Source organism: Scyliorhinus canicula, chromosome 26 (assembly GCF_902713615.1).
Source record: "Scyliorhinus canicula chromosome 26, sScyCan1.1, whole genome shotgun sequence".
Taxonomy (NCBI): domain Eukaryota; kingdom Metazoa; phylum Chordata; class Chondrichthyes; order Carcharhiniformes; family Scyliorhinidae; genus Scyliorhinus; species Scyliorhinus canicula.
Window position 1 is genome coordinate 24,843,915 of NC_052171.1, and position 23,355 is coordinate 24,867,269.

The window sequence follows — 23,355 nt, forward strand, 5'->3', positions numbered from 1 at the left end:
TTCACCATCGCATCACGACCTCCTGGCCCCGCCCTTAGATACGGGTTGCCAGGGGCCTGGGCTGTGGCCTTGCGGTGTGAAGGATGCGGCCTTACCCATTGAACAGTTCTTTGTTTCTGGTGATATGGAGGCAAATGCGGTGTCTTCCTGTCACAGGTGTGGAGGTGTCGCAGTAAGAAGTCTGACAACACCATGTTAAAGTCCAACTGGTTTGTTTCAAATCACTAGCTTTCAGAGCACTGCTCCTTCCTCAGGTTCCTGTCTATAGAGTCATAGATGTTTACAGCATGGAAATAGTCCCTTCGGCCCAGGTGGTCCATGCCACCCAGTTTCTATCACAAAGCTAGTCCCACATCTGCATTTGGCCCATATCCCTCTATACCCACCCTGCCCATGCAACTGTCCAAACTGCTTTTTAAAAAGACAAGATTGTCCCCGCCTCTACCACTGCCTGTGGCAGCTCATTCCAGGTACCAGCCCTTGGAAAACCAGCCCCCGGAAAACCAGCCCCCTACCAATATCCTTCCTATAATAGGGTGACCAGAATTGAACACTGTGATCTTACCATGTGTGGTCTTACCAAAGTCTTGTACAATTTCAACAAGACGTCCCAATTCTTGTATTCAATGTTCTGACCAATGAAACAATGCCTTCTTCACCACCCTGTTCACCTGTGACTCCACTTTCAAGGATCTATTAACCTGTACCCCAAGATCTTTCTTCTGTAACTCTCCCCAACTCTCTACCATCAACTGAGTAGGTCCTGCCCCGATTCGATCTCCCAAGATGCATTACCTCACATTTATCTAAATTAAACTCCATCTGCCATTCATCGACCCACTGGCCCAATTGGTCAAGATCCTGTTGCAATCTTGTATAACCTTCTTCACTATGCCTCCAATCTTGTCATCTGCAAACTTACTAACCATGCCTCCTAAATTCTTATCCAAATCATTAATATAAGTAACGAATAACACTGGACCCAGAACCGATCCCCAAGGCACACCACTGGTCACAGGCCTCCAGTTTGAAAAACAACCCTCTACAACCATCCTGTCTTTTGTCGTCAAGCCAATTTTGTATTCAATTGGCTCCCTCACCCTGGATCCAGTGAGAGAGGCTAGTTTAGCACAGTGGGCTAAACAGCTGGCTTGTAATGCAGAACAAGGCCAGCAGCACAGGTTCAATTCCCATACCAGCCTCCCCAAACAGGCGCCACAATATGGCGACGAGGAGCTTTTCCACAGTAACTTCATTGAAGCCTACTTGTGACAATAAGCGATTATCATTATTACCTTATGCAATAACCTATCATGAGGTACCTTGTCAAAGGCCTTTCTAAAGTTCATGTAGACAACATCGACTGCATTGCCCTCATCTACCTTCTTGGTTACCCCTTTAAAAAACTCATTTTAAGAGACATGATTTTCCACTTAGAAAACCATGCTGACTGCCCCTAATCAGTCCTTGCCTCTCTAAATGCCTGAAGATCCTGTTTCTCAGAATACCTTCTAACAACTTACCCACCACAGACGTTCAGCTTTCCCTGTGGCCCTTCTTGAACAAAGGCACAACATTTGCTACCCTCCTCCAATCTTCAGGCACCTCACCCGTGTCTGTTGACGATTCAAATGTCTCTGCTAGGGGACCCACAATTTCCTCCCAAGCCTTCCACAACGTCTTGGGATACATTTCATCAGGTCTGGGGAATGTATCCACCTTGATGCACTTCCAGCAGTTTCTTCTCTGTAATATTTACAATCAAGACACTCTTTATTTTCTCAAGTTTCCTCATATACATGCCTTTCTCAATAGTAAATACTAATGGGAAATATTTATTTAGGATCCCACCCATACATAAATAACCTTGTAGAGCCTCAAGAGGTTCTCCTCTAGTTACTCTTTTGCCCTTTGATATATTTGTAGAAGCTGTTTGGATTCTCCTTTGCCTCATCTGCCAAAGCAATCTCATGCCTCTTTTTTGCCCTCCTGATTTCCATCTTAACTCTACTCTGACAATCTCTATACTCTTCAAGGGATCCACTTGATCCCAGCTGCCTATGCATGCCATATAGAACATAGAACAGTACAGCACAGAACAGGCCCTTCGGCCCTCGATGTTGTGCCGAGCAATGATCACCCTACTTAGAACATAGAACATACTTAAACCCACATAACCCGTATACCCATAACCCAACAATCCCCCCGTTAACCTTACACTACGGGCAATTTAGCATGACCAATCCACCTAACCCGCACATCTTTGGACTGTGGGAGGAAACCGGAGCACCCGGAGGAAACCCACGCACACACAGGGAGGACGTGCAGACTCCACACAGACAGTGACCCAGCCGGGAATCGAACCTGGGACCCTGGAGCTGTGAAGCATTGATGCTAAACACCATGCTACCGTGAAGCCTCCTTCGTTTTGACCAAGGCCTCAATATCCAGAGTCATCCAGGGTTCCCTACTTCTCCCAGCCTTGCTCTTTACTCTAAAAGAAATACACTTCCCCTGAACCCTGATTAACACTTTTGAAAGCCTCACACTTACCAGCTGTCACTCCCCCAATCAACTTTTGAAAGTTCCTTGATTTGATTGATTTTGTCACATGTACCAAAGTACAGTGAAAAGTATTTTTCTGCAGCCAAGGGAATGTACACAGTACATACATAGTAGACAAAAAAGAATAATCGGAGTACATTGAAAAATGGGACATTGACAAACATGATTGGTTACAGTGTGGAACAAGGGGCCGAACAAGCAACTACATGAGCAAGAGCAGCATAGGGCATTGTGAATAGTGTTCTTACAGGGAACAGATCAATGCAAGGGGAGCCATTGAGGAGTCTAGTAGTTGTGGGGAAGAAGCTATTCCTATGTCTGGATGTGTGTGTCTTCAGACTTTGTACCTTCTGCCTGATGGAAGGGTCTGGAAGAAGGCAATGCCTGGGTGAGAGGGATCTCTGACAATGCTGTCTGCCTTCCTGAGGCAGCGGGAGGTGTATACAGAATCAATGTGAGGGTGGCAAGCTTATGTGATACATTAAGCTGAGTTCACCATACTCTGCAGTTTCTTGCGATCTTGGACCGAGCAGTTGCCATACCAAGCTGTGATGCAGCCAGATAGGATGCTCTCTTAGGCACACCTGTAGAAGTTTGTCTTGTCTGTCTAATACCATCAAAATTGGCCTTGCCCCAATTTAGAATTTTAACTTTTGGGCCAGACCTATCATCTCCGTAAGGTTTCTGTGGCTATGACTCATCTGGTTTAGCACAGTGGGCTAAATCGCTGGCTTTTCAAGCAGGCCAGCAGCACGGTTCGATTCCCGTTCCAGCCTCCCCGGACAGGCGCCGGAAGGTGGCAACTAGGGGCTTTTCACAGTAACTTCATTGAAGCCTACTTGTGACAATAAGTGATTATTATCATCATATTTTCATTCTCACTCCACTGTATAAACATTTCCCACTTTCTGCCTGTTGGCTTGACAAAGTCATTGGACTCAAAGTTAGCTCTTTTCTCTCCCTACAGGTGCTGCCAGACCTGAGATTTCCCACCATTTTCTCTTTCATCTCCATAGCTATCTTAAATCTAATGAATAATGGTCACTGGTCCCAAAGTGATCCCTCACTAACACTTCTGCTACCTGCCTCTCCTATAGCATTGTACCCAGTCCTGCCCCTCCCTTGGCCATGTTTCAGTAATAGCTATAATATCCAGTTCAAGTCCCCATCCATGTCCCGAGTTCAGCCTTGCCTGTTAGGCCTCTTGCATTGAAATAAATGCAGTTTAATCTTGCTGGCCCCACCTACCCCAGAACCGGTTCCAATGTCCCAGGAATTGAATTGCTGCAACACCAGGTCAGTGTCTGTATTGTCAATACACAGCCCAGACTGGGACTGAATGGGCCGGTCAAACGGGCCCGAGTGTTTGCGCACCTGAAGGGGCTGAAGGCGGATGTGGCCAATGACAATGGGGAAGACCGAGTGGGGACGGTCTGGGAGGCGGTGGTTAGGGGGGGAGTTGCTCTCCATTCGAGCCCACAGGGAGATAAGGGAGCAGAGAGGGAGAGATTGGTAGGGGAGAAGGTGAGGGTGGACAGGAGATACGCGGAGGCCCCGGAGGAGGGATTGCTGAGGGAGCGGCGCAGCCTCCAGGCTGAGTTCGACTTGTTGACCACCAGAAAGGCGGAAGCTCAGTGGAGGAAGGCACAGGGAGCGGTGTATGAATATGGGGAGAAGGCGAGCAGGATGCTGGCACACCAGCTCCGTAAGAGGGATGCGGCTAGGGAGATCGGTGGAGTTAAGGATCGGGGAGGAAATGTGGTGCAAAGAGGGGTAGACATTAATGGGGTCTTCAGGGACTTTTATGAGAAACTTTATCGGTCCGAACCCCCGGCGGATGAGGGGGGGGGGGGATGGGGCGCTTTTTGGACAGACTGAGATTCTCGAGGGTGGAGGAGGGACAGGTGGAGGGACTGGGGGCGCCGGTTGAGCTGGTCAAAGGGATAGGGAGCATGCAGTCGGGGAAGGCGCCGGGGCCGGATGGGTTCCCGGCTGAATTTTACAAGAAGTATGCAGACCTTCTGGGCCCCCTGTTGGTTAGGACCTTTAACGAGGCAAGGGAAGGGGGGGGGGGGCTTTGCCCCCGACGATGTCTCGGGCGCTGATCTCCTTGATTCTTAAGCGGGACATGGATCCCCTGCAGTGAGGGTCATACAGGCCGATCTCACTTTTGAATGTGGACGCCAAGCTGTTGGCAAAGATCTTAGCCGTGAGGATAGAGGACTGTGTGCCGCAGGTTATCCACGAGGATCAAACGGGGTTTGTGAAGGGGAGGCAGTTGAACACTAACATACGGAGGCTCTTGAACGTTATACTGATGTCGGCGGTAGAAGGGGAGGCGGAGATAGTGGTGGCACTGGACGCGGAGAAGGCCTTTGATAGGGTTGAGTGGGGGTACTTGTGGGAGGTGTTGGAAAGGTTCGGGTTTGGTGAGGGGTTTGTTAGTTGGGTGAGGCTGTTGTATGAGGCCCCGATGGCGAGCGTGGCCACGAATGGGAGGAGGTCGGAGTATTTTCGGCTCTTTACGCTGGCAATTGAACCCCTGGCTATGGCGCTGAGGGAGTCGGGGAACTGGAGGGGGCTGGTGCGGGGTGGGGAGGAACACCGAGTATCGCTCTATGCGGATGACCTATTGTTGTATGTGGCGGACCCGGTGGGGGGAATGCTGGAGGTGATGGGGATTCTCCGGGAATTTGGTTTCTGTTCCTGTTCCAGTGCCTCCCCATCCTTATCCTGAAGGCCTTTTTCAGGCGGGTTAACAAGAGCATTACGGGGTTTGTGTGGGCACACGGGACCCCGAGGGTGAGAAGGGTGTTCTTGGAGCGGGGCAGGGATAGGAGGCGATGGTGCGTAAATGGGTGATGAAGGGGGAGGGGGCAGCATGGAAGAGGATTGAGATGGCGTCCTGTGTGGGCACGAGCCTAGAGGCGCTGGTAACGGCGCCGCTGCCGCTCCTTCCAACGGGGTATACCACGAGCCCGGTGGTGGCGGCAACCCTCAAAATTTGGGGGCAATGGAGACGGCACAGGGGAGAGGTGAGGGGCACGAGACGGGGCAACCACCGGTTTGTCCTGGGGACAATTGATGGCGGGTTCCTGAGTTGGCACAGAGCAGGTATCAGGAGGTTGAGGGACCTGTTTGTAGACTGGAAGTTTGCGAGTTTGGGTGCGCTGGAGGGTAAGTTCGGGCTTCCCCTGGGGAGCGCCTTTAGATACATGCAGGTAAGGGCGTTTGTCAGGTGGCAGGTGGCGGAGTTTCCTCTGCTGCCGCCGTGTGGGATCCAGGACAGGGTGCTGTCGGGGGTGTGGGTTGGTGAGGGGAGGATCTCTGCAGCGTACCAGGTGATGCAGGAGATGGGTGATGCCTCGGTCGAGGAGCTGAAGGGTAAATGGGAGGAGGAGCTGGGTGAGGAGATAGAGAAGGGGATGTGGGCGGACGCCCTGGGGAGGGTGAACTCTTCTTGTGCGAGGCTTGGCCTCATACAGTTTAAGGTGCTGCATAGGGCTCACATGACTGGGACGAGTCAGTTCTTCGGGAGTGAGGACAGGTGCTCAGGGAGCCCAGCAAATCATGCCCATATGTTCTGGGCATGCCCAGCGCTGGGGGAATTTTGGAAGGGCGTAGCAAGGACGGTGTCGAGGGTGGTAGGAACCAGGGTCAAACCGGGTATGGATGAATCAGGAATGCAGACGTTAGATTTGACCCATTTGATCACTTGGCTCTCTTTCTTATTACATGCATGCAAGAGGTTACGTGTTGTTGCTTCACCAGGTTGACACTTTATTTTTCGATATACCTCATGCTATTCCTGGTGTGCCCTCCTGCACTCTTCGTTAAACCAGTGTTGATCCCCTGTTTGATGATAATGGTACATTACGTGTTGGACATGAGGTACAGATTGTGGTAGAGCACAATTCTGATGGCACCTCACGGTTGCCCAGTTTTGAGTTGCTCAAAATCTCTCATTTGGCAAGGTATTGGTGCCACACAATGAAGGGCAACTTCAATGTGAAGATGGAACTTCATCTCCATAACGACTGTGTATTGGTCACTCCTACCAATACTGTCATGGACAAATGTATCTGCAACAGGATAGATTGGACAAATTAGGTTTCCCCCTCTTGTTGATCTCACTTCTTCCCACAGACGCACTTTAGGATCCATGTCTTTAGAACTCGGCCAGTTCAGTTAATATTGTTGTACCTAGATCACATTGAGCCCTTCCAACACAGTGCTTCCTTCAAGTGAAGATCAAGTACTGATTGAGCAGCTGGAGGGGGTTGGGGAGAAATTGTAATCAGCAGGAGGTTTCCTTGGCAAAGTTAACCTGATGTCTTGTGACTTTACATGCTCCAAATTCATTGTTGACGATTCCCAGGGCAATTCCCTCCTCACTGTATACCACTGTGATGCCACTTCTGGTGGATCTATCTTGCCAGTGATTATGGTCATGTCTGAGGCACGTTCATATTCACACAACCATTCTTTACAGGCAATATCAGCCAGTTGCTCGACTCGTCTGTGGGACAGTTCAGTTTTGAACAAGGTTCCAGATATTAGTAAAGGACTTTTCTGGATTACATAGAACATACAGTGCAGAAGGAGGCCATTCGGCCCATCGAATCTGCACTGACCCACTTAAGCCCTCACTTCCACCCTATACCCATAACCCAATATCCCCATCTAACCTTTATGGTCAAAGGGCAATTTACCATGGCCAATCCACCTGACCTGCAAGTCTTTGGACTGTGGGAGGAAACCGGAGCACCCGGAGGAAACCCACACAGACATGGGAAGAACGTGCAGACTCCACACAGACAGTGACCCAGCCGGGAATCGAACCTGGGACCCTGGAGCTGTGAAGCCACTTGTGCTCCCATACTGCCCCAACTGAGGTTAACCGATTTCTTTCCCTTTGAATGAGGTGTTTTTCAACAGAATCGATAGTTTAACAATTCCAGATTTTTATTAATTTAATTAAATTCTTCAGCTGGATTACGAGCCTCATGATATCACTTGTACCATTTCTTCCCACGGTGTAAAAATTCTTAGTTTGTTTTTATATTTTGAGCTAGCTTTCTCTCATACTCTAATTTCTCCACCTTTATTATCTAATCTATGTAGAAATATATGTTTTTTAAAAAACTATGTTCAATTTCCTTAGTTAGGGATGATGCATCTCAGTCGCTCTTACTGATGAGGAAAGTACCTGCTGAAAGATTTCCTGAAAATGTCTGCCACAATATCCTCACCTATCCCAACCTTAAGTCCAAGTTCACTTTTGACAGCTTTGTCTTCATATCAACAGAAGTTGACGACATTCATCTTAGACCCACTCTGCTATCCCTCAAACCAATTGTCAAATTAACCATATTATGATCACTGTTACTGAGATGCACTTTTCATGTGAGGTATTTGATTAACTCTGCTGCTTGACACATTACCAGATCGAGAATATTCTGTTCTCTTGTGGCTCAGGAATGTGCTGCTCTAAGAAATTATCCTGAAAAACTTAAGAGCTCATCTTCTACACCAACTATACATAGATTAAAATTCCCCCATGATTACTCCCTTACCTTTCTCACAAATCCCATTGTTTTTTTCTATTTAAGCTGTCTGACAGTGTGGTTACTGTCAGGGCCAATAAACTATTCTCACAAGTGACTTCCTACCTTTACTGTTGCTTATTTATATGCAGACTGATTGTACATTTGACCTTCAGAACTAAGGGCATTTCTCTCCAATATACAGATGCCTTCCTTATTAACAGAGCTATCTTGTTAACTTTTCGTAGTTTCCTGTTATTCCGAAATTTCATGTGCCCCTGAATATTCTTTGTCATCTTACAGGCATGTCTCCTTATGGTTGTCCCATCTTACATACTTACCTGTACTCGAGCGTGAATGCTATGCTCATTCAGATACAGAGCTTTCAGTTCTTCCTTTTTACTATTTTTATAAATTTAAACTACCCAATTTTTTTTCCTCCCAATTAAGGGGTAATTTATCTGGCTGATCCACCTAGCCTGCACATCTTTGTGTTGTGGGGGTAAGACCCACACAGACAGGGAGAATATGCAAACTTCACACGGGTCCTTTTTACTATTTCCACTCAAGCTCTCTGTGCTGGCACACCCTAATCCTACACCTTCCTGCCACATCTGAATAATATTTCTTGTATCGCTATCTTTTCTCTTTCCTTGGTGTTTCTTCAAATTATCGCATTTTCACTCACTTTTGCTGATGACAGGACTGTAGTGGTTGAATCTCATACATCGATGAGTCAGAGTACAGGAGGGAGATAGAGAACCAACTGACATGGTGCAATGATAACAATCTCTCTCAATGTCAGAGAACCCAAGGAGCTGGTCATCGACTTCAAGAAGGAAAGTGTTGTCCACGCCCCTGTCTGCATCAATGGTGCTGAGGTGGAGATGATTGACAGCTTCAAATTTCTAGGTATAAACATCACCAACAATCTGTCCTGGTCCACCCATGTCAACGCTATGACCAAAAAAAGCACAACAGCGCCTATACTTCCTCAGGAAACGGAGGAAATTCGGCATGTCCACATTGACTCTTACCAATTTTTACAGGTGCACCATAGAAAACATCCCATCTGGTTGCATCACAGCCTGGTATGGCAACTGCTTGGCCCAAGACCGTAAGAAACTAGAGAGTCATGAACACCGCCCAGTTCATTACACGAACCTGCCTCCCACCCATTGACTCTGCCTACACCTCCCGCTGCCTTGGGAAAGTGGGCAGCATAATCAAAGACCCCCTCCCATCTGGGTTATTATCTCTTCCATCAGGCAGAAGATACAAAAGTCTGAGAACACGCACAGATTTAAAAACACCTTTCCTGCTGTTGCCAGACTCCTGAATGGACTTATGGACTAAACTGATCTATCGATGCATTTTCTGTATAGTTGTAACATGATATATTGTATACTTCACCCACTGCTTATGTTTATGTATCCTCATGTATTTATCTTATGTTCTAAGTTTTCATGTATGGAACAATCTGCCTGGACTGTATACATAGAACATAGAACAGTACAGCACAGAACAGGCCCTTCGGCCCTCAATGTTGTGCCGAGCCATGATCACCCTACTCAAACCCTATCCACCCTATACCCGTAACCCAACAACCCCCCCCTTAACCTTACTTTTATTAGGACACTACGGGCAATTTAGCATGGCCAATCCACCTAACCCGCACATCTTTGGACTGTGGGAGGAAACCGGAGCACCCGGAGGAAACCCACGCAAACAGGGGGAGGACGTGCAGACTCCACACAGAAGTGACCCAGCCGGGAATCGAACCTGGGACCCTGGAGCTGTGAAGCATTTATGCTGACCACCATGCTACCCTGCTGCCCCTCAACAAAACAATATAACAAAACAAAACAAAACAGTATAACAAAACAATATTTTTCAATGTACCTCGGTACATGTGACAATAAATGTAAATCTAACTCTGCTTGATCCTTTGCCCCCAATATTTATTTTAAAGCACTCTCTACCACTCTAGTTAGATGACTTGTCAAAACACTGGTTCCTGTACAGTTCAGGTGAAGATTATCCCAGCCAGATAATCCCTCCCCTCTCCCACCCCCCCTCCCCTCTCCCACCCCCCCTCCCCACTTTGAATTTATTTTATTTAAAAACTGGTCTGCCACTCTTCATGCCTTTTCACTCAAAGTTAAGGTAACTACTTACATGTCCATCTTCCCAAATTCATATTCTGATTCATGAGCAGATGCGGTCTAGATTCTTGCTTACTTTACACACTTAACAAGACCACCTCCATGTATTCGAGCTGAAATTCTACATATGAATCAGCATTGCTGGTGAGAGAAATTTATTCAAAACTAGCCACCTAATTGACTAGCTGCCTCATTTTATCATTTGCAATTAGACAGTCATCCTAAATTAACTCTGGAGATGGAAATTGAAATTTGCTGTTCGGGAGTAAATTAAAGTAGAATCATGTTAGGATTGACTATTCCCAAATAGTTATTTAATTTGTCCGTTATTATCATCAAATGTTTCATCAGAAATACACCCTTACTTCCCCCACGAATCTCATATGCATCCTGTCTGTTATGGTGACTTATCAACATGACCAGCCAGGGGGTGGCATGGTAGCACAGTGATTAGCACTGCTACTTCACAGCGGCAAGGACCCAGGTTTGACCCTGGTTCCGGGTCACTGTTCGTGTGGACCTTGCACATTCTCCCCATGTCTGAATGGGTCTCACCCCAAGAACCCAAACATGTGAAGGGTAGATGGATTGGCCATGCTGATTGCCCCTTAATTGGAAAAAAGAATTGGGCACTTTAAATAAAAAAAAACACATTAAGACCAATCTTTCCTGTAACTTTTTAACCCAGACAGTGTTCAAACTACTTCCTTGTTCACTATTCCATGCACAGTATCTTCCTGAGGAAAGACAGATGTAAAGTACTGCTGGAAGTATTTTTGGTCTCTTATTGGAGACAATTCAGAGAAGGTTCATAGATGAGCTTATTGAACATCAGATTGGGAGGGTGTTGACAGGGCAAATGCTGTGAAGTTGTTGCCTCTTGTGGGAGAATCCATACCTACCAGGCACCATGTCGAAATTTGGGATCTTCCATTTAGGACCAGAGACATCTGTGGAATTTTCCATTGAAGAAAGCAATGGATGCCAGATAATTAAATATATTAAAAGGTTGAGTTAGACACATCTTTGATCTACAAGTCTTACACCCTGCCTCATGTGTAGGTCCATAATTGACGCCACTCCTTTTACTGTTGTTTTGAGAATTATGATAATTTCATCCAATATTTCACACTGCTCCTGTTGGATTACTATATCCACATCATCCCTTCGTTTGTGAATATGGAGACAAAATAATTGTTTAAAACTCGTCACACACATTCCCTTAATCTCTGATAGGTCCCACTTTCTTAACTATCCTCTTGCTCTTTATATACTGGTAAAACATCTGGGTTTTCCTTAACCTTGCTTGTAAGGGAACGAGCTACGGTACCTGCAGCTCAAAAACTTCCTACGAAAGGAGACAAGGACGTACCCACAACCGCCACGACAGACACTACTGGAAGACCTACTGGACGCAAGTATCCTAGAGAAAGGGAACTGTAGTGACATGTATGACCGACTGGTAGATAGGGACGACACCGTACTGGACGCAACAAGAAGGAAATGGGAGGACGACCTGGGGATGGAGATAGGGTGGGGACTCTGGAGCGAAGCACTGCATAGGGTCAACTCCACCTCCACGTGCGCAAGGCTCAGCCTGACGCAACTAAAAGTGGTACATAGAGCCCACTTAACAAGAACCCGTATGAGTAGGTTCTTCCCGGAGGTGGAAGACAGATGTGAACGGTGCCAAAGAGGCCCGGCCAACCACGCCCACATGTTCTGGTCTTGCCCCAGACTCGTGGAGTACTGGACAGCCTTCTTCGAGGTTATGTCCAAAGTGGTGGGAGTGAGGGTGGAGCCATGCCCGATAGTGGCGGTCTTCGGGGTTTCAGAACAGCCAGATCTATTCCTGGGGAGGAGGGCGGACGCCCTTGCCTTTGCCTCCCTGATCGCCCGCCGTAGAATCCTGTTTGGCTGGCGGTCAGCAGCACCGCCCAGAGCTGCGGACTGGCTGTCCGACCTCTCGGAATCTCTCCAAATGGAGAAAATCAAATTTGCCATCCGAGGGTCGGACGACGGCTTCCACAGAACGTGGGAGCCATTCATGCAACTGTTCCGGGACCTATTTGTGGCCAATGTACAAGAGGAAGAATAGTCGGGGGAAGGTAGCGGGAGGGGGGGGGGGGGGGGCTACAGGTTCGGTACGGGGGTTCGATGGCTAGCTAAGGCCCAAAACCAAACTAAATAAACATGTTGAGGGGGGGGGGGGGGGGCGGGCGCAGTTACTACTACGAAGATGCTTACCTGTAAATATGTATGTTAATTTTTGCGTGTTTGTTTGTTTTTTTTTTGTTCTTTTTCTCTCCTAACAATTTGTAATTTGTTCAATATAAAATATGAAAACTGAATAAAAACATTTATAAAAAAAAAAACCTTGCTTGTAATATGTTTTCATGCCCTCATTGATTTCCTCTTTTTTTTTTAAACTTGATCCCTGTACTTTCTATACTGCTCTTGGCTATCTGCAGTGTTGTGTATTTTGTGACCATCATAAGCTTTCTATTTCGATTTAATCTTCCTCTGTATTTTTCCAGACAACTGGGGGGGGGTCTAGATTTGGCAGTACCATTATTATTTTTGGAGGGGACATGTCTGCTTTGTACACCCAGGATCTCACTTAGTGCTTCCCATTGATTTATCCTTTCGCAGTCTTGTCCAGTCCATCTCAGCCAAATCACCCGAGTTTTGTCAAATGTGCCTTCCCCCAGTTAAAAAAAAATTATTCCTCCCGATGTATCTTAGTCCTTTTCCATAATAATACTAAATCTGGGGCAGCATGGTGGTGCAGTGGTTAGCACTGCTACCTCATGGCACCAAGGTCCCAGGTTCAAATCCCGGCACTGAGTCATGGTCTGTGTGGAGTTTGCACATTCTCCCCATGTCTGCGTAGGTCTAACCCCACAACCCAGAAATGTGCTGGTTAGGTAGCTTGGCCACGCTAAATTGCCCCTTAATTGGAAAAAAGTAATTGGGTACTCTAAATGTAGAAAAAAATACTAAATTTAACTGAATTGTGGTCACTATCCCTGACATGGCCATCCAGTCACTTCACTCACTTGTCCATCTTGATTTCCCAAGACTATATCTAGAATTGTCTCCTCTCATTGGGTTTGTCACGTCTGGTTTAAAAAAAAAATTCTGCACAAAGTACATGAATTTTCACCTTCAATGCCCTTTATATTGTTTGAAACTGTTATGGGCCAGGGTTTAGAGAGCCCCAAAGTGTATCATGGAGTTCACCTGACCTACAACTTTGAATAGATTGTGGTTATGGGGAGTACATGGCCCTACTCTGCAAGTGTGATGAAACATAAATCTACAGTACTTTTAAATTAAAACAATGTTTATTCATGAAACCAGTTAACACTTTAACCACAGTAAACATCTTAACAACTATCAACGCCAATAAATCCCCCAAAGAATACAGTACTCTAACTCTTAATCTTTCCTTGTAACATCTATAAGACAAAAAACCCTCTTTACCGAAAACAGTTACCACTTAGAAATCACCAAATGAACATTCATAGGCTTGCAGAGATTTATACATCTTACTGTGACTGCAGCTTTTCCAAATCTAAAACCAAACTAAACACACCCTGTAGCAAACAGCCTAAAGTGAAAGTAAAAGCAGACAGACAGCCCAGTTCCACCCACACTCTGACATCACTGATAAACACCCATTTCTTAAAGGTACATCCCCACTACAGATATTTTTATAAACACCCATTTCTTAAAGGTACTGTCACATGACAAAATGCAGTTGGTATTGGGAGAATTTAAGTCTCCAAATATTATTGCCCTCTTATTTGTACAGGCAGAAATATGTCTACATGTATCTATCTCTCTCTCTCCTGATTTGGGGATCTTTAGTATAGTCCTAGCAGTGTGACTGCCCCTTTTTTATTCTTAAGCCCAGCCCAGCCCATTAAGCCTCCTTGGTAACCTGTTTAGTGTATCATCTTCTCACACATGTAATTGATTATTTAACCAATAATGCTGTCCTGCTCTTTTGTCACCCACTCGGTCGGGCCCAAAAACTCTATCCAGGGATATTGAGCTGTCAGTGGTCATGGTACACATAGGTACTAATGACATAGATTAGCTAAGGGATGCTCCTCTGGCCAGGTTACCGTTATTGCAATAACATCCTGCTGCCATGTATCTACTTGTGCCCATAGTTAATCTGCCTAGTCTGAGTCATAGCCACAGTTATTTACAGCATGGAAACAGGCCCTTCAGCCCAGCTTGCCCATGCAGCCCAAGTTCAGCCCCATCAGTTTCCTTTGCTGGACGCTTTTAAATCCTTTGGTCTTTCCGAGTCACTGACTATATCACCACCTCATGTTCTACCTCCTGTTTCTGGATCGGAATCTGACCCATCTAAGCCTAACACTCAAGTTCCCATCTCCCTGCCTCTCTAAGAGAACGAGCAAAAAACCCCTCCAAGGATTTTGGTCTCCACACTACTCGTGTGCAACCCGTCCAGCTTGTACAGGTCCCACCTTCCCCAGAACTGGCCCCAATGCCTCAAGAATCAGAATCCCTTCCTGGTATACAATTTCTCCAGCCATGCATTCTATCCTCTTATTCCTGCTCTCTATACGTGTGGCATTGAGTGTAATCCTGAGATTACTACATTTCAGGTCATGCATTTTAATACATCTCCTAATTTCCTATATTCACTTTACAGATTCTCATCCCTTAGCTAATCTATGTCATTAGTACCTATGTGTACCATGACCACTGGCAGACCCTCTCGCCAGAATGCCCTGCAGCTCCATGACACCCTTGACCCTAACACCAGGGATGCAACATAGCATCCTGGATTCATGTCTGCGGCCACAGAGGCACCTCTCACTGAACCCCCTGTCATTTTCCTTCCCAACCTCTCCTGCTATCTTCAGGGATTTGTGTTCATTGCACAGGACTGAGGTGACCTGCAATGTCTCAATCACGCTACTAACTAACTTCATAGAAATAAACTTAGGACTAAATAAAAACCATTAGCTACTCAACGTTGAACTCTTTCCCTTGTGCAGATGTCATTTGAGGTAATTTTATGAACTCCCCATAAATCTCGTGTTCTTACCTCCAGGCTCTGATTCAATTAGTTTATTTTAAACTAATTTCTTTATCTCGTTGAAGTTTAGGTTGGTTAACTGAATGCTTACCAGAACACATTCTCTCGCAGGTCCTTCATGTGCTGCAGTTATGATATTGCAGTTTCTCATCATGCTGTTCACTTCTCTGCTGTTTCTCTACCTTGCATCCGTTTAAATCCTTGGGTCTGCTCTGCTCTCCCAAGTCTCAATAAATAATTTTCAAAAAAACCATCAGAGTAAATTATTGTAACCACAATTGTTCAGTGTACCAGCAATTTGCTTGGAAAGACAAGAGGCAGAACACAAGAACTAGGAGCAGGAGTAGGTCACCTGGCCCTTTGAGCTTGCTCCACCATTCAATGAGATTATGGCTGATCTTTTGTGGACTCGGATCCACTTTCCCACCTGAACACCATAACCCTTTATTCTTCAAAAACTACCTTCATCTTGAAAACATGGAACATGAATGAAGGGATTTTGTTCCTCTCCAGAAGTTTGCTTTTCAACTGGAAACCAGAAAGCTAGGCTAGATGGAGCACTAACCTGCAGTGATAAATGTGCAATGTTGTTTAGGTGCAGTCTGCGGTATGGTCACTTGAAATAAGCAGCAATTTCCATTGGAGCTTGTTGATTGATGTCTTGTAAAAAAAAGTTATGGCCTGTGATAGAAACAGTGTACAAACCAGCTGTGTTTACAAGGCTCAGTCAGGCAACAGGACTCAAAGATCTTTCAGTCTCTATCAATTAATTGTATATCTGGATCCTTTGGCCTCTTCACAAATTGCCTTCACTTCTCTCACTTGCTTTTCAGCTAGTCCTTTTCAGCTTGACTGTTAATGGCTTCAGGATGGCAAGAGATCAGCAGGAAATGTGGCCTTGCCAGTCTTGGCCACATCCCAAGAACAGGAAAGCAAAAGGTACACTTCTTGGACTTGAAATATGAAGGGAATGGTGCCCTTGTTTTTCTTTTATTGATAAATGGGATGTAATAGGACAAAGGGAGCTTTAATCCATATCTAATCCTGCCCTGGGAGAGTTCAATTGCATCTGCTTCCACCAGAGACCCCTGTAATTCATGTGCTCTCCTCATCGCTTGTTCCAAGGACAAAGCCAGCTGTAATGCTCTTTGCAATCCAGCTCAGCCTCTGCTAGCAGACATTTGTGTATTGCCAAATCATTTATTCCACACACCAACCAGTCTGCGAGTATCTTATTTAGCATCAGGCCAAATTCACACGCCTCTGCTAATCATCTTAATCTTGTCAAAAAGTTAGTGACTGATTCCCCAATGTCTCAGAATGCCGAGTAAAACCAGTACCTTCGCAGCATCAGAGGTGGCCTAGGGCCATAGTACGCCCGTCAATTCCTGGAAAGTTTTCATGTCCGGTCTGCAGAAAAGTGAAACTGCACACAATGGCAAAAGCTGTCAGCCCACACAGTCAGCAAAATTACCCATTGCTTTTCAACCAGAACTGGATGGGGAAGGGTCCCAGAGGACTAGAAAGTGGCTAATGTAACACCATTGTTTATGGACGGAGGCAAAAGACAGGAAATTATAGGGCGGTTAGCCTGACTTCGGTCATTGGTAAAATTTTAGAGTCAGTTATTAAAGATGAGATCACAGAGTACTTGGAAGTGAATGGTAAAATAGGACTGAGTCAGCACAGCTTTGTCAAGGGGAGGTCATGTCTGACAAATCTGTTAGAGTTCTTTGAGAAGGTAACAAGGAAGCTCGACAAAGGAGAACCAGTGGACGTGATTTATTTAGATTTCCAGAAGGCCTTTGACAAGGTGCCACATAGGAGATTGTTAAATAGGTTAAGAGCCCATGGTGTTAAGATCCTGGCATGAATAGAGGATTGGCAGACTGGCAGAATGCAAAGAGTGGGGATAAAGTTGTCTTTTTCAGGATGGCAGCCGGTGACTAGTGGTGTGCCTCAGGGGTTTGTGCTGGGACCACAACTTTTCACAATATACATTAATGATCTGGAAGAAGGTACTGAGGCACTATTGCTAAGTTTGCAGATGATAGGGGCAGGTAGTATTGAGGAAGCAAGGGGCTGCAGAAGGATTGACAGTCTAGGAGAGTGGGCAATGAAGTGGCAGATTAAATACAATGTGGAAAAGTGAGGTTATGCACTTGGAAGGAGGAATTTAGGCATAGACTATTTTCTAAATGGGGAAATGCTTATGAAATCAGAAGCACAAAGAGACTCGAGAGTCCTTGTTCATGATTCTCTTAAAGTTAACATGAAGGTTCAGTCAGTAGTTAGGAAGGCAAATGTACTGTTAGCATTCATGTCAAGAGGGCTAGAATACAAGACCAGGGATGTACTTCTGAGGCTATACAAGGCTCTGGTGAGACCCCATTTGGATGATTGTGAGCAATTTTGGGCACCATATCTAAGGAAAGATGTGCTGGCCTTGGAAAGGGTCCAGAGGAGGTTCACAAGAAACAATCCCTGGGATGAAGAGCTTGTCATATGAGGAACAGTTGAAGACTCAGTCTCTACTTGTGGAAGTGGATTTCATTTATTGTCTTGTTTTAAACCTTGCTGTCTGTATGTAATATTAAGGGTATGAAATATATCTGTGATCCTCGTTAAAAGATGTTAAAGGGTTGAGGGAATGGAATGAGAACAGAACTCTATCTGTTAGTGCAGAGACAGCAAAGATGAGTGTGTAAAACCTTGTCAACTGAGACAATGTACATTGGAATGTGAAAGAGCTGACTCAGGAGCACAGGAGAGAAGGAGATAAGGAAATTGGACCAGATGGCCGAATAGGGATAGGGGAACCCTCAGCAGCAGGAGTAGCAGCAAACTGTGTTAAAGATTACGTAAGAATAACTGCTATACCTCGAGGAAAAACAACTCCATATAAAAGTACATGTTCTGTATCTTTGCCAAATCATTGGTGTATTCAGGGATTGAAGGGGACCGCCTCAAAGCTGTGATTGTATAAAGGGACAGTCCGTACTTTGGGACTTTGGCACTTCTCGAAGGTGGTTCCCCGACTACTTAGAGATTTGTCCCGGCCGTGAATAAACAAATATTCGTTACCAACGTGTTCGAGTGTTTTACTTCTGGACTGACGGACGGCTATGTGAAAGCGCAATTCACATACTCATTGGAGTTTAGAAGGATGGGGGGAGGGGGGAGAAATCTCATAGAAACTTACAAGATACTGAAAGGCCTGGATAGGGTGGATGTTTCCACTTGTAGGAAGAACTATAACCAGGGGGCACACCCTCAGACTGAAGGGACAATCCTTTAAAACAGAGATGAGGAGGAATGTCTTCAGCCAGAGGCTGGTGAATCTGTGGAACTCTTCACCACAGAAGGCTGAGGAGGCCAAATCATTGAGTGTCTTTAAGACAGAGATAGATAGGTCCTTGATTTAGAAGGGGATCAGGAGAGAAGGCAGGAGAATGGGGATGAGAAAAATATCAGCCATAATGGAATGGCAGAGCAGACACAATGGATCAAGTGACCTGATTCTGCTTCTATATCTTATGGTCTATCATTCACCCTGAAAAAGTACTTTATCTGCTCTACATATTGGGCCCAGTCTTTCACTGCAGGGTCAAAAGAGTCCAACTTCCCAAATAAGGCATTTTGTCCATCAGTGGCTTACCCTCAATATATGGCAGCTGATAATGAACAGGTCATTCCACTTTCTTCATCACCACTGTAATAAGTCCACAGAGGTAGAAGTCCCTTCACCAGAATCCCTTTTATTAACAAAATTACCATGCGTATGACCATGTGCATTCCACTTGCTGTCTACTCTACAAGTACACAGGATTTAACACTCCCTGTTATATACAAAGAAGAGGTTCCCTGATTGGCCCACTAATCAGGGAGCTCATATTCCAATTGGCCAATCTCAAAGGCCTGGTCTAAGTTATTGGACCACTGACACAAAGTATTCATTTAGAACCCAACCTACAACCTCCGGCTCCACACACAAATTATCACTGTGGTCTTTAATGGGCCTTACTCTTTCCCAATTTATCCTTTTACTCTTAATGTATTTGTAAATCAACTTAGGATTTTCCTTTATTTTACCTGCCAATAACCTTTAATGTCACCTTTTTGCTCTCCTAATTTCCTTTTTAACTTCCCTCTTGCACATTCTATACGCCTCTCGGGCTTCTGCTGTATTGAGCCCTCGATATCTGCCATAAGCCTCCCTTTTTCTCTTTATTCAATGCTGCACATCCTTCAATATCCAGGGTTCACAGATTTATTGGTCCCACCCATTTTCCTGATTGGAACATCTTGGCCCTGCACTCTCCCTATTTCCCGCTTGAGTGCATCCCACTGTTCAGTCACAGCAGCCCATTCTGGCCAAATCATATATTTTTTTTTTTATAAATTTAGATTAGCCAATTATTTTTTTCAATTAAGGGGCAATTTAGGGTGGCCAATCCACCTACTCTGCACATTTTTGGGTTGTGGGGGCGAAACCCACGCAGACACGGGGAGAATGTGCAAACTCCACACGGACAGTGACCCAGAGCCGGGATCGAACCTGGGACCTCAGCGCCGTGAGGCGGGTGTGCTAACCACTAGGCCACCGTGCTGCCCTGGCCAAATCATATATGATCTTATTAAAATCGACCTTTCCCCAGTTTAGAACTTTGATCTCAGGCGCGTCGTCATCCTTTTCAATAACAATCATGAATCTAATGGAGTTATGATCACTGTCTGCAAAATGCTCCCCCACTGATACTTCAACCACTTGCCCAGCTTTGTTACCGAAAATTGTTACCGAGAATTTACAGTGCAGGAGGAGGCCATTTGACCCATCGAGTCTGCAGCGGTCCTTGGAAAGGGTACCCCACCCAAGCCCACACCTCCATCCTATCCCCATAACCCAGTAACCCAACATAACCTTTTTAGACAATAAGGGCAATTTAGCGTGGCCAATCCACCTAACCTGCACATCTTTGGACTGTGGGAGGAAACCTGAGCACCCGGAGGAAACCCACGCAGTCACGGGGAGAATGTGCAGACTCCGCACAGACAGTAACCAGAGCTGTGAATCGAATCTGGGACCCTGGAGCTGTGAACCAACTGTGCTAGCCACTGTGCTACCGTGCCACCAAATTGCGACACCCCCTCCTCCTTGACTTCCTTCCCTATTTCGCCTGAAAATTCGGTATCCTGGAATATTGAGATGCCAATCCTGCCCCTCTCCCTCTGTTGATGTTTAGATATGCACGCCTAAATATAATAAATATGTATCTCATTGAGTGCTAGTAGTGTTTAAAGTTAAAAACGCTTTGGAAAAATGAAGCAATCTTTTGAAATGTCAGGTTCATTTTTTTTTACGTGGGGAGATGTGATGAATGTAGGACATTTTTATATTCTATTATATGTCTGTTGCATAACTTGTAATGTAATTAAAATAACTTGGGTTAAGGTGTCCAGATTATTTTTCCGCTAAAGCTGTGATTAAGGGGTTGACAGCTAGGCAGGCAGCTCACAGACGGGCTGGGTCTGTTTTTAATCTCATTTTACAGTTCTACTCTGAGTTCTAAAGAAAGGAGTTGTGTTTCTCAGACTGACTTCTGAAAGTTTCTCTCCAAGGACTTAGTGAATAAATCTGTAAGCCACTAAGTGTTAACTTTATTAATAAGTGGGATGTTGGTGGATTTTGCTTAATTGAAATGTTAGAGGAGCAAGTTCAAGGATCTTTCTTGATTTTTTAAAAAACTCTTTATCTGTTCATTGAAAGGCTGTGTTTTCCATGGATGTTAATGGGATTAATCCTGTGTTAATAATAAAGTTTATTTTAATACAAAAATATCCTTATTTGTCAGTGGAGTCATTCCAGGGTGAAGATTCCTTTTCTCACAGTTTACAAATTGAAAAGATCTTGGGGTTTCTCGTCCGGTTCCCTAATTTAAATTGGGGGTCTGGTCCAGTAGCATAACAATTGGCAACATGGAGGAAAACTTTTGTGCATCTTCATGATTATTTTTTGTGGAATGGTAGGTGCGAATCTGAAAATACTGTTATTAACTGGTTTAGAACAGAATTCAAGATCGGATATCTGGTCTCTGGGGCATTCAAATATAGTGGGTTAGAAATCGGGCAGAGCTGTTCCCATGTCATTCAACATCAGCTGCCTTACTTGGAGAATATTAACCCCAGAGGAATTATTTGAGATAGGACTTCACAAAAGGATACAGTGGCAACTAAATTGGAAAAAGAGGAACTCCACAGTTTAATTGGGCAGCTGAATTGCCAGTTTTGAAGTTGAAGAAATTGTTCAAGCAAACAAAAGATTGGTGAAATTAAAATTGGAGAATTATATTTTGACATTCCCATCTTTAGGTGATGTTGGACAACTGAAACTGATTGTTTATAGTGATGTATGTTATCCTAATCTCTGTGATGGCTTTTCGAGCGCAGGAGGATTTATAATTGTTCGCCTGGGGTAGATGTGGTTCCTTAGGATGGGAATTTCAAAGAAATGAAGAGTAGTAAAGAGGATTTTGGCAGCGGGACACTTGCTCTAGTGGAAGTGGGAGATATGGCTTATTTTTTAACATCCAAGGTCTTGACTTAAAATTTAAATAGACATGGTATTCTGGAACAGTACCTAGAGCGTCAGATAGACAATAAGTCCCTTCGGGAGAAGGTCCTCTCGATAAAATGTGTCAATGAAAAGAGATTATGGATTGACATAGCAAGCCTAAAACAGGTGCTAGAGAAAAGGGAGATCGACAAGATCAAGTGGGTTGATAGCAGTTACCAATCTGACTGTTTGATAAAAAGAGGGGAAAGCTTGAGGAAATTATTAAAGTGTGTTGTATTTTCCCATAAGGAAGAGATGTGAGTGGACAAGAAACTATTATTGCAGAAAAAAGTATACATTTGTTTTTTTTATTACTTTATCAGAGTTACAAAGCCAGAGGTCAGAGTGAGGAAAGGGGCAAACTCCTAATACAGCTCCTTGCCTGCTCCAAAAACAGATTCAAATTGAATCTAATTCATGGTCCACACAAGAGAGACATACCAGATGCAGGCATGACACCTGACGTCACGTTCATCTCAGTCAAAAGGCCGAGAAGTGATGGAAATATACATTTGTGTTATGATGTATTGTAATTTACTTCAATATTAAAGATTAACTTTTTTTTCCTCAAGGAGGGGGAATTGTTAGGAAAGAGTTAATGATCCCTCGTACTTAAGTTGGAATTGGGGTTTTAATTGTTTAATAGACTGCACCAAATATAAGGGATACAGGTGGCACTGTGGTGTTGTTGGAGTGAGCGCTGAACACAATAAACTTGCAGCCAAAGAAGTCAAGATCTGCTTTCTAATTATTATTGGGTGACCATCGGAGCTTCACACATGGCTCTCAGCACTTTCACCCCCACACTTACAGCCTTTCACACATGCACACACTCATGTTGTGCCAAACCTTATTCTTCTGAAATTTGTTCATCGGCCCCTTAAGTAAGAAAGTTAGTGAAACGTGCCCCCTGTCCCACTTGGAAAGGTTGAACAAAGGGGAGCTTTACCCTGTGTTACATACAGAGTAAAGGTCCTCCTACACCAGCTTGTCCAACCTTTTTGCATGAGGACTACACTTCAATTTTTTCCTGACTCAAGGAGCCAATGAACAAATTTTGGTATACCACAGAGTGAAGACTCTGTATCTCATTAGTGTTGCCTTGCCTCTCACTGATCTGTATTTCAAACATTGTTGGCAATACATACAGTGAACGTTTATATCTATGTTTATCTCTGGAGACTGTTTGTCAAACCAGAAACTGTCAACAGTCGGATATAGAGCTAACACAAATTGGAACATTCCACACATCCCAGTCTACAATTGGCCTTTGTAAATAAGATTATGAGAGGAGGTAACTGGAAGAAATGGAAATAAATATATCTGTATTAACAGCTCTTGGAAATAGAAGATGGAATTGCAGGAAAGGATCAGTGCTTACGA

At 44.8% G+C, this 23,355-nt stretch overlaps 1 long non-coding RNA gene across 1 annotated transcript; it reads left to right on the top strand.

The window, feature by feature from the left end:
* The first annotated feature begins 59 nt into the window (after positions 1–59).
* On the top strand, positions 60–22,594 carry LOC119957459. Its single transcript, XR_005458808.1, has 3 exons — positions 60–209; positions 16,193–16,298; positions 22,296–22,594. It is a non-coding gene; the product is annotated as an uncharacterized LOC119957459 (long non-coding RNA).
* Positions 22,595–23,355: the final 761 nt, after the last annotated feature.